Below are 15,737 nucleotides of genomic sequence, written 5' to 3'. Positions count from 1 at the left end.
CAAACACTTAATTTTACTATTCTAGATCTTCATATAAATGGAATCAAACATGGTGTACTGTTTTGCGATGTCTACTATTGCTCAACAGAATGTCTTGGAGTGTTATTGCACATATCAGCAGTTTGTATCTTTTTATTTCCAAGTATTATTCTGTTGCAGAAATATAGTATAATTTGTTTATACATTCTCCTGTGAAAGCTCTTATAAACATTCAGATGTAAGTATTTTCCTGCACATACATTTTCATTGTTCTTATATGAATAACTGAAATAAAATTGCTGGGTTTTAGGGTAGGTGTGTGCTTAACATAAAAAGGAATTGTAGGTTTCTTATGTGGTTGTGCTATTTTAAAATCCCACCAGCAATATCTTTGCTAACATTTAGTGTTACCATTCCTTTGAAATTTGTCCATCATATTAGGTGTAAAGCATTTTCTGATTTTAATTTGCTTTTCCTTGATGACTAATTATGTTTAATTCTTTCATGTGCATAGCAAACATTCTTATATTTTTCTTTGGCAAGTGTTTGTTTGGGTCTTTATTCATTGTTTAATGAAATTGCTTGTCTTTTTAATTGTTGCATTACAAGGTTGTTGTGGGTTTTTGTCTTGTTTTGTTTTGTTTTGTTTGTTTGTTTGCAAATATATGTACTGCAAATATTTTCTCCCAGTTTGCAACTTGCATATTTTTAAAAGATTGTCTTTGAGTAAGCAAAAGTTTATAAGTTTGATGAAATATGATTTATCCTTTTATCTAGTCTGGTTAGTACTCTTACTATCCTAAGAAATGTTTGCCTACCCCAATGTCGTGAAAGTATTCTTTTGTTGCATTTAGAAGCTTTATAATTTTAGTTTTTGAATTTTGATCTATAAAACATCTCAAATTATTTTTTGTGAATGCTATAGAGGTCAAAATTCAAATTTGCCTTTTGATATTCAGTTGCTCCAGCATCATTTGTTTGGGATTGCATTGAGAACCTCAAGACCAAATTGGGGATAAATGATATCTTCAAAATATCTTCAATATTATATATTCTCCATTTATCAAGGTCTTTTAAAACTCAACTCTCAACAATAGTGAAGAAGTTCAACAATGCATAAACTTTCAGATAGAAGTCTATTTTACTAAATTTTATTTTTTTAATTGCTTATTGTTACCTTATAGACACCAGATAAATATTTGTATATTGTCATTGTATACTGAAATCTTGCTAAATTCTGCTTTTCTGAGGACCAGACTCGAGGCACCTCTGTTCTCAGGCATGGTTCTTATTCTTAAGGTGTGGCCTTTCTGAGCTTTTTCACTCTAGCAGTTTGGAAATCCAATTTCTTCCAACCCCTGGCTACTTCTAGAATCTTTGTTCTGCTCTCATCGTTCCAACAGTTATTCTAGGCTTGTGGAGTCCAGTCTTGCACTGCACTGATCTGTGTTCATACAAATATCAGACAGGACCATTATGCAGATTTCTGAGGCTCCTTCTCTGTGCGACTCCCTCCTCTCTGCTACTGTGTGACACAGAATACAGCAGCCACAGCAGTTCCAAAATAAGATCACTGTTGTTGTTTTTTGCCCAGCTAGCCTGCTGTCTTCTTCAGGGGCTGTTCTTCCTTGTGCTGCAGCTTGTGAAGTACCCAGGCAGAAAAACAGGGAGGACATGGCCCTCAGCTCATGTGTTATCCTTCTTTCAGGAGTTATAGCTGTAGGCACTGCTTTTCCGAAAGCCTGAAAAGAGTCATTTCATATATTTTATCTTATTTTGTTATGGCAGGAAGATAAACCAGATATCCATTACTCTGCTGTGTCCAGAACTGGCAGTTTATAGTCATCATTATTGTAGCTTCTTACCCTCAACTGAATGAATGATGGTCTTTCAAAAGCTACTTGTGTATCCTGGTGGTAGACTTGTGTTTACCAAAGACTGGGGGAGGGGAGTATCACTCTGTGAGGGGTATAAATGTCTAACTACTACATTGTTTTGTACACCAGAAACTGATTTAAAGAAAAAAAAGCTACTCACTTTTCCTTTCTTTCTATTCTCATTTCCCACTCTCCAATTCCTGTTTCAGTTGCAAAAGACACAGCAAAATATTTAATATTTGGAACTCAGTTAAAGGGTAATATCAGTGAACCAGAAATGACTCTTTGAGCAACACTTTGAAACAAGATAAATGGCCACAAACAAGCTATAAAGAAATCTGTTTTTCTATTATTCATACATTTTTAATTCATTCATTCTATTCATCTGTATTGAACACTTACTTTTTGTAAAACACAGAGCTGAAGATTGAGGATTGGACAATGAATAAGAAAGACATCGTTCTTTTATTATGGTTTGGAGAGATAACTGTCTGATGTGAAATAAACATTTGAATGACCTAGATGCCAAGACTTCTGTTTAGTTGGGATTTATCTTGGTGAATTCACCATGGTTTAGGATCCAGAAAACGAATTATATCTCAGCCTCATACAATCAAGTTCTCAGCAACTAATTTATAACTGAACTCAACAGAGTAAAAAGTATTTTAATCAGATTAGCAATTTCCTAATTTATACTAAGATCTCTAACTACCACATTGTCTGCTCTCACGCCCTCAGGCCAAGACATTCTTTCACTGTATACAAGACTATTACAATTAGGTATTGTTTTGTGAGAATAACATCAGCACAAAACTGTTAAATGATAAGAATGGTTTCTGGCACCAGACTCTGGTAAACTAAAGCTTCATCTCCACAATACTAATAGCTAATATTTATTGAGCCATTACTTTCCCACAGCATTTCAATGTAGTACATGAAATTTTAATCCCTGTTTTACAAATTGAAACACTGAGGCACAGAGAAGTAAAATAACTAGTAAGTGGTAGAGCTGTGATGCAAACACATGAAGTCTGGCTCAAGAGTCTCATTCTCAACTGCTCTGCTACAAGGCTATGCAGAATTCCACACAGCAAGGTCTCAGATATTGGTTTTTGAGATGGCTAGTACGTGTGCTGGGATTGCTTGAAAACATCACTTCTTTCTCTTTATTGTTCTGTTTCAGTGGCTGGCTAAGATCTCCGATTAAAACATAATATCTTTAGATATAATAATGAATTCAATCATACTTTTGTGAAGTTTGTCAGGTGGCTTTGGATAATTATTCATAATCCATTGTTGTAAATTTATAAAGAGATATCAACCTGGAACACTGTGGGAGTGTTGGTTTTCAGGAATATTGTACTTGGTTTTAGTATACATATATTTTAATTTAATTTGACACCATGCATTAATATGGCACAATTTCACATTTTAAAAAATACAGATTTTCATGGGTTGTCTTGGGAAAAAATCAGAAAATTAGAAATAATAAAGCCACATTCCACATAGCCGCAATCTGCTAGAGCTGTCCAGACCACTATATTCATTACCATCAACTGCTTAACAACTTCAGATATTTTCATTAGCAATCCTTGATATGTAGTTTAACTTGAAGGAAAAATAATGACTGATATCATTTCATCAAGTTGTCTATGGATCTAACTTATTGTTTTTAATACTATTAGAGTTGTCTATAATTGGAGTGCATTGTATATTTAAACACTGTCCTATTAAAATACATTCAAAATGTTTCTTTTTGTGAGAGGCAGCCTATTGTAATTGTTAAGAGCATAGCTTTCAGATCTGACCTGCTACTTAGTAGCTCTGTGACCTCAAGGGAGTTATTTCACTTCTCTGTATCCCAGTTTCCCTTAGCTATAAAATGGTGATTTAAAAATGAACTCTTCTCATAGATTCTTACAAGGATTAAGGAAAGTGCCTGACATAAAATAAGTGGCTGTTAGATAATTTGTTCTTTACCATTGCACACAATGAACAAAGTGCACCTTTTTGGATATTTATAATTTCTCTGTTACATTAATTCTGTGTTTCCCTGAAAATAAGACCTAGCCGGACCATCAGCTCTAACGCATCTTTTGGAGCAAAAATTAATATAAGACCCAGTCTTATTTTAATATAATATAAGACCGATATAATATCATATCATATAATAACGGGTCTAATATAAGACCTGGTCTTATAATATAATGTAGTATAATATAATATGATATAATGTAATGTAATGTAATATAATACCGGGTCTTATATTAATTTTTGCTCCAAAAGACGCATTATTAGAGCTGATGGTTTGGCTAGGTCTTATTTTCAGGGAAACACTTTTTTTTTCTTTTTTTTTGAAGAAGAACCACTGAGTTAAAGATATTTGTGCTTTAAATATTTATAAACAGTAAATTGAGAAATTATCCACCAAACAGTGTGTTTCAGTTAAATACCAATCAATAGTGTATGCCCTGATAAATACCAGGAATTATTATTATTTTTTAATTTGGCAAATCCAATGTTTGAGAAGTGATTTGACTGTTATTTTATTTTGCATTTCTCTGACCTCGAGTGAGTCTGATTGTAATAGTTATTTAATACTATGTTATACTGTGTTTTATAATAACAAATATATATTTGGTCTTTGTCCCCATTTCTGGCACAGAGGTCCTAAAACTCTTGGAATTTCCTAAGTAAGAGAGTAATAAAATTGTCTTTTGTTATGTTGATGAGGTGGCTTTTGACCCCAACCTAAAGATGGGGGGCCGGTTGCCAAAAAAAAACAATCATGTGAGAGTTGGAACATCTCGTGCCCTGGCCCTCTCACCTCGGGAAGGAGGGGCGGGGGAGGTTCTAAAGATTGAGTCCACCCACCAATGGCTAACGATTTAATCAATCATGCCTATGCAAAAAAGCTTCCATAAAACCCCAAAGGACAGAGTTCAAAGAACTTCCAGCTTGGTGAACACATGGAGATGTGGGGCAAGAGGTGCATTCTCAGAGAACATTCTAGTTCTGCACCTTTTCCCCAAACTTCCTTAATGCATCTCTTCCATTTGGCTTTTCCTGAGTCACATCTTTTATAATAAACTAGTGATCTGTTAAGTAAAATGTTTCTCTGAGCCACCCTAGCAAATTAATCAAACCTTAGGACAGGGCCATGGCAACCTCTGATTTATAGCCAGTCAGTCAGAAGCACAGGTAACCACCTGAACTTGCTATTGGAGGCTGAAGATGGTGGGGACAACAGTCTTGTAGGACCTAAATCCTTAAGCCGTGGAATCTGATGCTATCTCCAGCTAGATACTGTCAGAATTGAGTTAACTTGTTAGGACACCAGCTGGTGCACTAGTTGGTGGTGTTCGGGGAAAACCCCCTTATCTCACACATTGGAATTATGACTAGGATACAAATACTTAGTGTAACAATTGACACCAAAACTGAGCAGCTGAAAACATTTATTAACTCAGCCATTATGTAAGACTCAAGAATCTGGGAGCAGCTTTGCTGGGTGGTTCTGTCTCAAGGTCTCTCAGGAGGTTCCAGTCAAGCTGTCAACCAGGGCTGCAATATCTAAAGGGGCTGGGTGTTTGCTTCTAAGCTCACTCATGGGGCACCTGGCATTTGGCTTCAGTCCCTCAGCATGTGTGACTCTCCATAGGACTGCTCATACTATGACTTCCCCCAGAACAATAGAGAAGCTACAGTCTTTTTATAACCTAATATTTAAAAAGACACACCATCACTTCTGCTGTTATTCGTTAGAAGCAAGTTACTAAGTCTACCCTAGTGCTAGTTACTCATTAGAAGAGTGTCACTAAGACCTGTCTATACTCTAGGAGTGGGGAAATAAGCTTCACCTACAGAAGGGAAGAGCTCAAATAATCTGTGGACATAGTTTTAACACCTCAGCACTGAGGTTCTTTAATCTTTTTGTGAATTGCCTGTTTATAAGTGTGACCATTTTTAAACCGTAGATATTAGGGCTCCACTACATATGAAAATCTACAAGATCTAAGGCCACTATATTGAGGTATATTTTTAATATTTTCTATGTTTCTCCCATCAGTCACAGAGTAAATGTCTATTATATCTCCCAGTAGATGCCTGAAATGCAGATAAAACCGAACCCTATATACGAGTATACTGGGCTTCCCCTCTCCCCCCATATCCACATAAAGGAAACACTTTATGGCTTCTGTGGGACATATCCAAATTGCCAGTATCACATTCTTGTCCTTTGGGCCATCATTAAGTCAAATAAGGGTTAGTTGAACACCAGTACTACATACCACAGCAGTCAATCTGATAGCAGATGGCTACCAAGTGACAAACGAGTAGATAATATATACAGCACCGATATTCTGGATAAAGGGATGTTTCATACCCCAGGCAGGATGAAGCACGACAGCATGAGATTTCACCAAACTACTCAGAACAGGCCAATTTACCACTTCTGAATTGTTTATTTCTGGAATTTTCCATTTAATATTTTCAGACTATGGTTGACTGTGGGTAAATGAAACTTTGGAAAGCAAAACCGTGGAAAAGGGGAAGAGGGGGACAATTGTATTCATCAGGAAATCTCATATTACCTCTCCCTTACTTCTTCATTTCCCTCCTCCTTATCGATAAAACGAAGCTGTCCTGCTTACAGAGAATATGGGGAAGGAAATTTTGAAAATATGAACAGCTTACTTGCAGTTCTACCTTTTGAGCTGCCCTTGTTTTTATTGCTTTCACATGGGTTCAGTCTCAAAAACTAGATCCATAAAGTCAGATCTGTACCCACTGCCCTAAGAAGCTCAGATCCCAGCAAGTGCAGAAAAGGCACTTGAGGGTCACACATTTCTTCCTAAGCTACACTAACAAACTTTGCTAGAATATGAAAATGTGTGATGGCTGTGTCTTGAAAGTTTTCCACACTGAGTCCTCCCTCACAAGGCTATAGGTTTTTCTAGCGAACCTTACATAGGGAGAAAGATGCAACCTGCAAAGCTCCTTATGATTTGAATAACCTTAGCAACCCGGATACCCTTTCAGTCCAGAGTGGCACCTGTATTCATTGAGAAATTCTATACCATTGAATTTCAGAGGGAGGATGTGGACTGAGATCCTGAAAACTTCCAAAAAGGTTCCCAGATCCAGGTGCAAACTCACCAACCTCTTCTCCCAGAACACAAAGGGGTTGAGGGAGGTAGCTTTTTATCCAAAGAGCAAAAGGTACTGTGATGTTCCCATCCAAGGAAAATTAGTCCGAGTTCATTTGCTTTATATTAGTGGTATATCAGTCTGCTCGAGCTGTCATAACAAAAGACCACAGACTGGATGGCTTAAGCAACAGAAACTCATTTTCTCAAAGTTCTGGAGGCCAGAAGTCATTCATCAAGGTACTGGCAAATGCAGTTTCTGGTGAGGAGTCATCCTGGCTTGTAAACTGCCACCTTCTATCTGTGCCCACGTGACCTTTCCTCTGTGTGTCCTCAGTGAGAGAGATCTGTGGTGTCTCTTCCTCTTCTTATAAGGATACCAGCCCTAGTACCTACCTGGGACTAGGACCCTGCCTTTATGACCTCATTTGAACTCAGCTAGATAACTCCTCAGAAGCCCTCTGTTCAAATACAGTAATCTTGGGGGTTAGAGCTTCAACATATTAATTTTGGTGGGACACAATTGAATCCACAACAATCGGTTTTAGTGCTTTGATACATATGAGGCTAATATATTCTTTGAATACAGGTAAAATATGTTTTAAAAAGGGAACAGTTTCAAATCTACTTAATTTAATATCAATTATCACTTAAAGAGCACGTAAGTGATTATATTATAATTCTAAACCATTATTGTTGTTGACATCTATAAAATGGCAATAATAGCTATTTCCCAGTGTTATTATGATTTTCTTCAACTATCCTTGGTAGATTTAATTGCTTTTCTCCCATATCACCACTGTACTTTTGTGTAGCTCAATTTGAGGAATAATACTTTATATTATAATTGTTTCTTTCCATTAAACTCAAGCCCTTTGAAAGCCAGAACTGTACTTTTTAATCTTTGAATAGTAGGCTTTTAATTCAGTGCCTTGCACAATCTAGGCATCCAAAAGACTTTATTGTATCAAAGAATTAATTAGCTTCAAGTCAATGTGTTTGTTAAAAATGAACCCAACATAAATGGTAAAGAATATGATTAGCAAACTTTTAAGATTATGTACGTGTCTTTTTAACACTAATTTAATTAGTTTTACCTTTATTAGAAATTGTCAACATTTGTTGTTACATAAAATTTTCTTCAAATTACCACAGATTAGTTTAAATCACTCACATAATGCATTTCAAAGGTAGAAACTAAATTTAAGGTTTTTATTTTTGTCATTAATAATATTTAAGGCAAACCTAGCAATTTAAACAAATAAATGATTGTCCTTTGTAACATTTTTAAATGTTCTAAATTGAAGAATATTCTAATTATTTTCTGCTACATGTTGACTCCTTTTTAATATTTACTAATAATATCTATAACCTAGTCAGACCTGAACACTGACCACACTAACTTTAATTCCTTACAAGTAATAATTCTAACGATTTTATGTTGAGTAGTTGAGAAGATGGGAAAAAAAGAAATGGTCCTAATTCTTCTAGGAATAATCCATTCTAGCATAATACTTTTTACCTGAATCATACATAGCCCAAGTGGCAGGGACTACTAGGAGATGGAGCTAACATTTATTGACAATGTATCATGTACTTGGAATGTTGTATATGGTACATACTGTACTTTTCAAAACAATCATGTTAGGTATGGCTTCTATCCATTTGAGTTTAGGTAGGAAATTAAGGTTCAGAGAGTTTAAATAAATCAATGTCCCAATGTCACACAACTAGTAAACAGCAGAGGCTAAATTCAAATTCAGATACGTCTGATTCCAGAACTCACGGTCTAGGTTAGTAGGAATATATTACATGGCAGTAGTTCCCTAACTTTCTTAGAGCATTTGATCTTTTTCTAAGGGAAGGGGATATGGACTGGGAGTTTTCTATCACTATTATGAGCCAAGTCCTGAACACTTATTGTTTTACACATATATATATATAAAACATAAATATATGTGTATATATATATATTTATGTATATATGTATATATGTGTATGTATGTACGTATATATATGTATGTATATACACATATATACATATATAAACATATATATACACATATATACACATATATATATATATGGTTCTATCAGTCATAAGATAGGACTGATTCAGCAGCTTTGCCTTTACTCAGACTCTCTCTCGGCATTACGTATCATGTCCCTGAATTCATTTATCCCCCTACACTTAGTTTATACACAGTAAGTGTATCTTTTGTCTCTGCAATCTTCCAGGTAGCTATCTGTACATTGGCAAACTATGTAATATCAAATCATGCATGATTCAATTGTTCTCAAGTCCACATCCTTCTATATTTTCCACAGTGCCGACAAGGGAGAAGGCTGCAAACAGTATTTCTGAGACCCTTTGCCAAGCTAGTAGCTTAAGTGCCAACTTTCTCTTAAGTTCTGACATTGAGAAATATGGGCAGACGTTTGGAAAGCGGGAGGAGCCAGGAGGTTTGCAAATATTGACCCAGCACCACTAGAGTGCATACTTCAGGTTTTTTGCCAACACCAGCCCTGAAGTTCTCAAAGGTGTGGTTGCTCAAAGAAGCTTCTCCAGTAGCTGAGAATCTGTTGCTGGCTCATGGTTCCAGCACAAGCATGGTAGTGGCTTTCTGGTGCTCTGTGTTTGTTTTCTCTATAATTGCCAGCACCTTTGTAACCAATTCTCAAACCTTGTTTGGCTTGAATTGCCAAAAGTGGGGTTTAATGTCATGACTGGAAACTTGGGTTCAGCTTTTCTTTTCCTATCCATTCCATTTTTGTTAAAGGAGAGTGCTGAATTTTAAAATTTTTAGTCTTTGTCACACTAAAACTTGAAGACTAAATTTCTGGTACTAACCACATCACACATCTCTGTGAGACTTAACTACTGTTGCAAGAGAAATTCTGCTTGCACTCCATGAGTTCATGAAATTCCTTGTCACTGAATTAAAACTACTTTCTTTATGTGAAATAGAGGTCACGTAGGCCTGTGAGATTTGCACCCAAATCATTTAAATGCTGATAAATAGATTGAGTATATGCAATTACATAGTTTAAAAGTAATACTAAATTGGGGAAATAGTGTTTCAAGCCTACTATTGTGCAGAGTTTGGAAATTAATTTATCCCTTGATGTGCCTAGCAGTAAAGTGAGTCCTTGCATGAGTGCATTCTAAGGTCTCTTTTAGTCCCTAGGTTTTTATTTTGTTCCATTTTAATTGAAAAACTATATCTGAGTCATTCACATAATCTACAAGATCTGTTCTTGGTTCTACTCCATGTTAACACATACCTTTGAGAAAGTGTAGTTATCTCTGAGTCTCAGGTCCATTTATATAATGGGACATTTGAAATACAGAATATGGATGTTTCTTACTCTAAAATCATCTTTGGTTCCAATTTGACTATTTTGGGGTTTTTTGTTGTTTTGAATAATAGTTAAATTATCCCATGGCTCTACACCTCTATTTTCTGATTCATAAAATTGAAATAATATTAGTTTTTGCTGACCATATTGGGATCAAAAGAGTTATCACCCATGAAAATGCCTTGTGTAAAATACTACAGTATAATATATGGTTCTATTATTTAGCATAGCAGATGACTATATGTTTGAGGGTGTTCATATATTCATAGGCACACATTTAATTTATTAAAGTATCTGTGTTCCACAACACTTTCTTTGAAGGTGAGCAATTTATAGTAGCAGCAACTCTTATAGGGATCTGCCACTTTATCTCCCTAGAGTTAATAAAAACCATGGCTTCTAAGTGAACACGTTGGCCTTTTATTTAGGACACAGGTATCTAGCCAACACCCAACCACTGAGCTATTCAAATACTGTTTAGTTAATTAAAAGCCTATTGAAGCTGTATGACTAATTAGATACATGATTATGTGAGTCCTACAAAAGCTTAGGAGTATCACTCTAAACCTTGTTTTGAAAATCAGAAGAACATTGCCACCATAAAATCCTAGAGCTCAAATAGAATCTCTGCTACTGGGCTTTTCCTAACAGTCAAGATAGTAGTTATTTCTTCTATGCTCAAACTTCTTAAAGAGGTTATTTTACCACCTATGATAAATACATCCATTATTTAAAAAATCCTATGAGAAAAGGCACATCCATTCCAATTTTTAGACATGATTTCTTTTACCATGAGCAAACTTAAGACAGAAAAAAATTTCAGAAGATAGAAACTCATTGGAATAATAATAATAATAATAATAATAATAATATAGCAACTCTGGAATCCAATTTAACCTTTTGTACTCTACTAATTTTGTTGAGGTTTTCTACCTTCTTCTATAAACAAATACCTCTGTTCTACACGGTGCCCTTTAGCTAGATCTTAATTGTCCAAAGATTCTCACCTAAGTTCTGATCCCACCTTTCTGGTCAGTTTTATTTATTTATGAGTTCTTCTCTGTTACCCCAATAAAACAGGTTCTGTATTTTGCTATTTTTCTCTTAATTGAGAATGGAGTTTTGAGTAAATCAGATTGATTATAACAAACTATGTAGTATGTTATTCCCTCACAGATTACCATATGGGTAGTGAAAGATTAGCTCAGAGTCAAAGATCTAGAACCTCAGATCTGCAGGCTCTGGGGTAAACAGACTCTTACCAGCACAGACACATATAATAATTATAGCAGTAAGCCAATTTATTCATTTAAATGTGAAGAGCAAATTTCTAGTAATAAGAATGCAACACATCAGTACAAGACAGTATTTTTTTAAAGAAAAGAATGTTCTTAAACTTATTTTAAATGGAAAAAGAGAATGCATTATTATTATTATTATTATTATTATTATTATTTATGTATTTATTTATTTAATTTGCAGATCAGAAAACTGAGAATTTATCCAAGATAAATTGAGGTGGTAGAGCTGTGACATGCATCCAGTCTACATAGCTTCAAACTCATGCTTTTAACTTGTGTATTATATCTGTTACCCATTTAGTGAAGTCATATATTCTAAAGCTAAAAGTTCAGACAATAAAACGCCTTGAATGTGATTATCAGAGTTGGTAAGTGGGAGGAGGAGGAATTGAAGAAAGGTGGTCAAAAGGTACATCTTTCCAGTTACAAGATAAATAAGTTCTAGGGATGTAATCTACAGCATGATGACTATCGTTAACACTGCTGTATAATATGCATGAAAGTTGTTAAGAGAGTAAATCCTAAGTGTTCCCATTAAAAGTGAAAAACATTATGTTTCTAATTTGTTTGCTTTGTCTTTTTATTGTATCTATATGAGTTAATAAATGCTGACTAAACTTACCGTTGTAAGTTTAGTCAGCATCCATGGTAATCATTTTGCAATATATGTAAGTCAAACCATTATGATGTACACCTTAAACTTATATAATGATGTATGTCAATTAGATCTCAATAAAACTGGGAAAAAATTTTCAATAATAAAAAAAAGATTTCCTGGGGGTGGCTGGTTAGCTCAGTTGGTTAGAGCATGGTGCTAATAACACCAAGGTTGTTGGTTCAATCCCCACTTGGGCCATTGTGAGCTGTGCCCTCCTAAAAAAAAAAAAAAAAAAAAAAAAAAGATGTCCTAATATAAAGAGAGGTTGGTTCTTTTCTTTGTGATACCTCCTTCAAAAACAGGGGTTTCTGTCAGAATATGAGGACATGCTTTAATACTATTTCCCTTTTGAGATCAACTCAACCACAGATTAAATAATTTTCATTTGATTCAGGAGAATATTCATTCATTTTTTTCATTATCAAGTGTAATGTACCATCTTCCATGTTGATTTTTCATATGTCAGTCTAAATAAATAAGAAACTATACCTTTTCTATCTACTTTGGTTGAGTTTCATACTCATGGATGAGCAAAAGGACATTTAAACTATTTTTTACCATCAAAACTCACTTTACACACTTTATCTTTTAAGAAAGGTAGGGATTGTGTATATAAGTAACCACATTTTTTTCTATGAAGATTTCTTATTGGTTGAGAAAAGAACTGATGCATTCTCAGAATTTTTCAAATTATAATTTTCCAAAAAACTAAAATGTATGAATCTCATACAAATATATAGTGAGTGAGTGTCAAATATTGGCTTAATTTAATAATGAAGGATCCAGCAGAATTATAAAGCTGGTCCAAAATGAGTACTATATATAGTTAGTGAATTAAAGAAAGAACACTTAAATAAAATTACATTAGATATAAAATTGTCTGACGTCCCACAGGGTAATAAAACCATAACTTTTTGAGTTATCTTTCTAGTAGAGAAAAATCATTTGTATTGCTCCTGAATAAAAATAATTTGCAACTTACCTGTTTTTGTTTTACAATTTAACATCTAATTTTTCAGAGTATAGGCCTAACTAACAGTAAAGAGTTAGTTTAGACAACAGTTTAATGGTTAACAGAGGGGAAAGGGGGAAGGGGGATGATAGAAGAGGGTAATGGGGGATAAATATATAATGATGGAAGGAGAACTGATTCTGGGTTGTGAACACACAATGCAATATATAGACGATGTATTATAGAATTGTACACTTGAAACTCATATAATTTTACTAACCAATATCACCCCAATAAGTTTAATAAAAATTAGTTTAAAAAAGGTTTTCCAAAATGCATTCTTCCAGAAAACTGGATAACTTTTGGGAGGTTATTCAGTTGTATTTTATCATTGACAAGACACACAATCATTAGTTTGCTTAAATTGTAAGTTAAGTTGAGATAATTGTTCCTACTACTCTCTGCCCTGTAATAAAAAAGTAGTACTTTGTCTAATATTTCGTATAAACACTTTGTGTGCAATATTTCGTTTAGTTCTCAAATGAATGTCAATAAGCATGAACCTTTTTATGAAACGGATTATTTCCTTGGAAAAAGTCTTATGAGAATAGTCTTGAATAAAAGAGTTTAAATATTTTTGAAGGTTATTGATGTACATAGCCAAATTCATTTCTACAAGGGATATGTCAATGTATACTACTCATGTAGAATAGTATATTCTGTATACTCTGACCATCATATGATAGAGTTTTAAAAATCAGGCAATTTGGTAGATGCAAAACAAAACCTCATTTCAATTTGCCTATACAATATCTGGTTACCAGTAAAGATCATTTAAAAATAAACATTCTTTGGTTATTTTCTTTTATAATTGTTATTTGCTTATTTTTTAAATTTAAATATTAGCGCCCATTTTTTGAGTCCTTTTAGCTTTTACTATGGGAGGGACATTAACCCTTTGTATTTAATTCTTGCACATCAAAGAGCTTGTCATGAATAGTATTAATAGAATATTTTATGTGAGGAATAATAATATCATAAATGAGACTCATTTGTGCTAACTTGAAACATAAGATTATACTAATAAAGACGTAATGTTTCCTCTTGATCCATTAAAACTCCTTTATTGAAAAATGTTTTATATGAAAACTATATATACAATAATGTTAATAAGGGTGGAGAACCGAAACTACAGGAAACTGGGATATTTGTAAATGCATAATACTTTGCAAATTGACTGCAGTCATTATATTGTTAAGTAAACGGTATAGCTTTAGGGGATTATATCTTAAACAACTTAGAATAACTGGGCAATCTTCCATAATAGTTCAAATCATTTTTGTGATGTGCTTGTAAAATAAAATCAAGAGCTGAAACTAAAGTATACCCAAGATTGTTATTTATGTTGCATGTAAAGGGTATATGATCATATATATATGTATATATATATATATACACACACAAAGCATGTTAAACATGTAAAACAAAATATATCATTACTACTTTCGGTGTTTTAAAGGTTTTCTTTGTTACCACTACCACTTTAAATACTACTACTATTTAAAATTTGGTTATATATCTTTTTTAATTATCCTATCTTCCAGGACTAGAAAAAAGGTAACTGACTTAAAGAATTGGTTATTGTAATGTCTTCTAATTTGTAACAATTTGAGAGATATATGGCTTATATATAATATTTATGGACAATTATAAACAATAAATGTTTTAAATAATAAATCATATGCTATATAAAATACATATATCTATAGAAATATGCATTATAGAACACAAGAGAAGAATTACCATAGTAAATATTGGAAAAATGATTTTTTTTTTGAGTTCTTTAGAATTCTGAGTAAATCAGTGCATATAAAATTATAGTAACCTTTGAGATTACTTGTTTTGTTTGATGTTGCTGGGGGTAGGGGTGGGCTCCCAAAGAAAGTGAAGGCATTCATGTTTTCTGCCGAGGCCCAGACATCCACTAGCTTGAAGTGTGATTCAGAATGAACCCACAGTCCTTTGATTAGTTTTCCCTCCCTCCCTTTGCCGCGGAAGCCAATGATTCAAAGCTTGGCTGCGGGAGGGGGAGGAGGGGCAGGAAGGAAATGAGTTAGGGGGTCGAAATCCTAGGCTAAAACATCCTGGGAACCCCTCCCCGGGCCTTCGCCCGTGGATAGCGCTTTCCCATGGCCTCGCGGACTTGGGGAAGCTTGGTCCGCGCTGGGCGGGCCGCCGGCACCCGAGTCCCCTCGCCCTGCTCTGCCCCGGTAGCTCGGGTCGTGGGTTCGAGTTTATGTGGAACCCAGTGATGCCCGCCCCCCTTCGACCTCCGTTGCACGCTTGGCATTGCCTGACGTCCTCCAGGTGCTTACAATCTCCGACTTGACTAAATTGAGGGAGGGGCGGGAGCAAACAGTTGGCTCTTCCCTCAAACTCTCACGCCCCGAAAGGCACAGT

The sequence above is a fragment of the Rhinolophus sinicus genome, chromosome 1 (genome assembly GCF_057876585.1).
Source record: "Rhinolophus sinicus isolate RSI-liver-muscle chromosome 1, RSI-T2T, whole genome shotgun sequence".
Classification (NCBI taxonomy): Eukaryota; Metazoa; Chordata; class Mammalia; order Chiroptera; family Rhinolophidae; genus Rhinolophus; species Rhinolophus sinicus.
The sequence above is the reverse complement of the archived record's forward strand: the minus strand, read 5'-3'. Positions refer to the sequence as shown.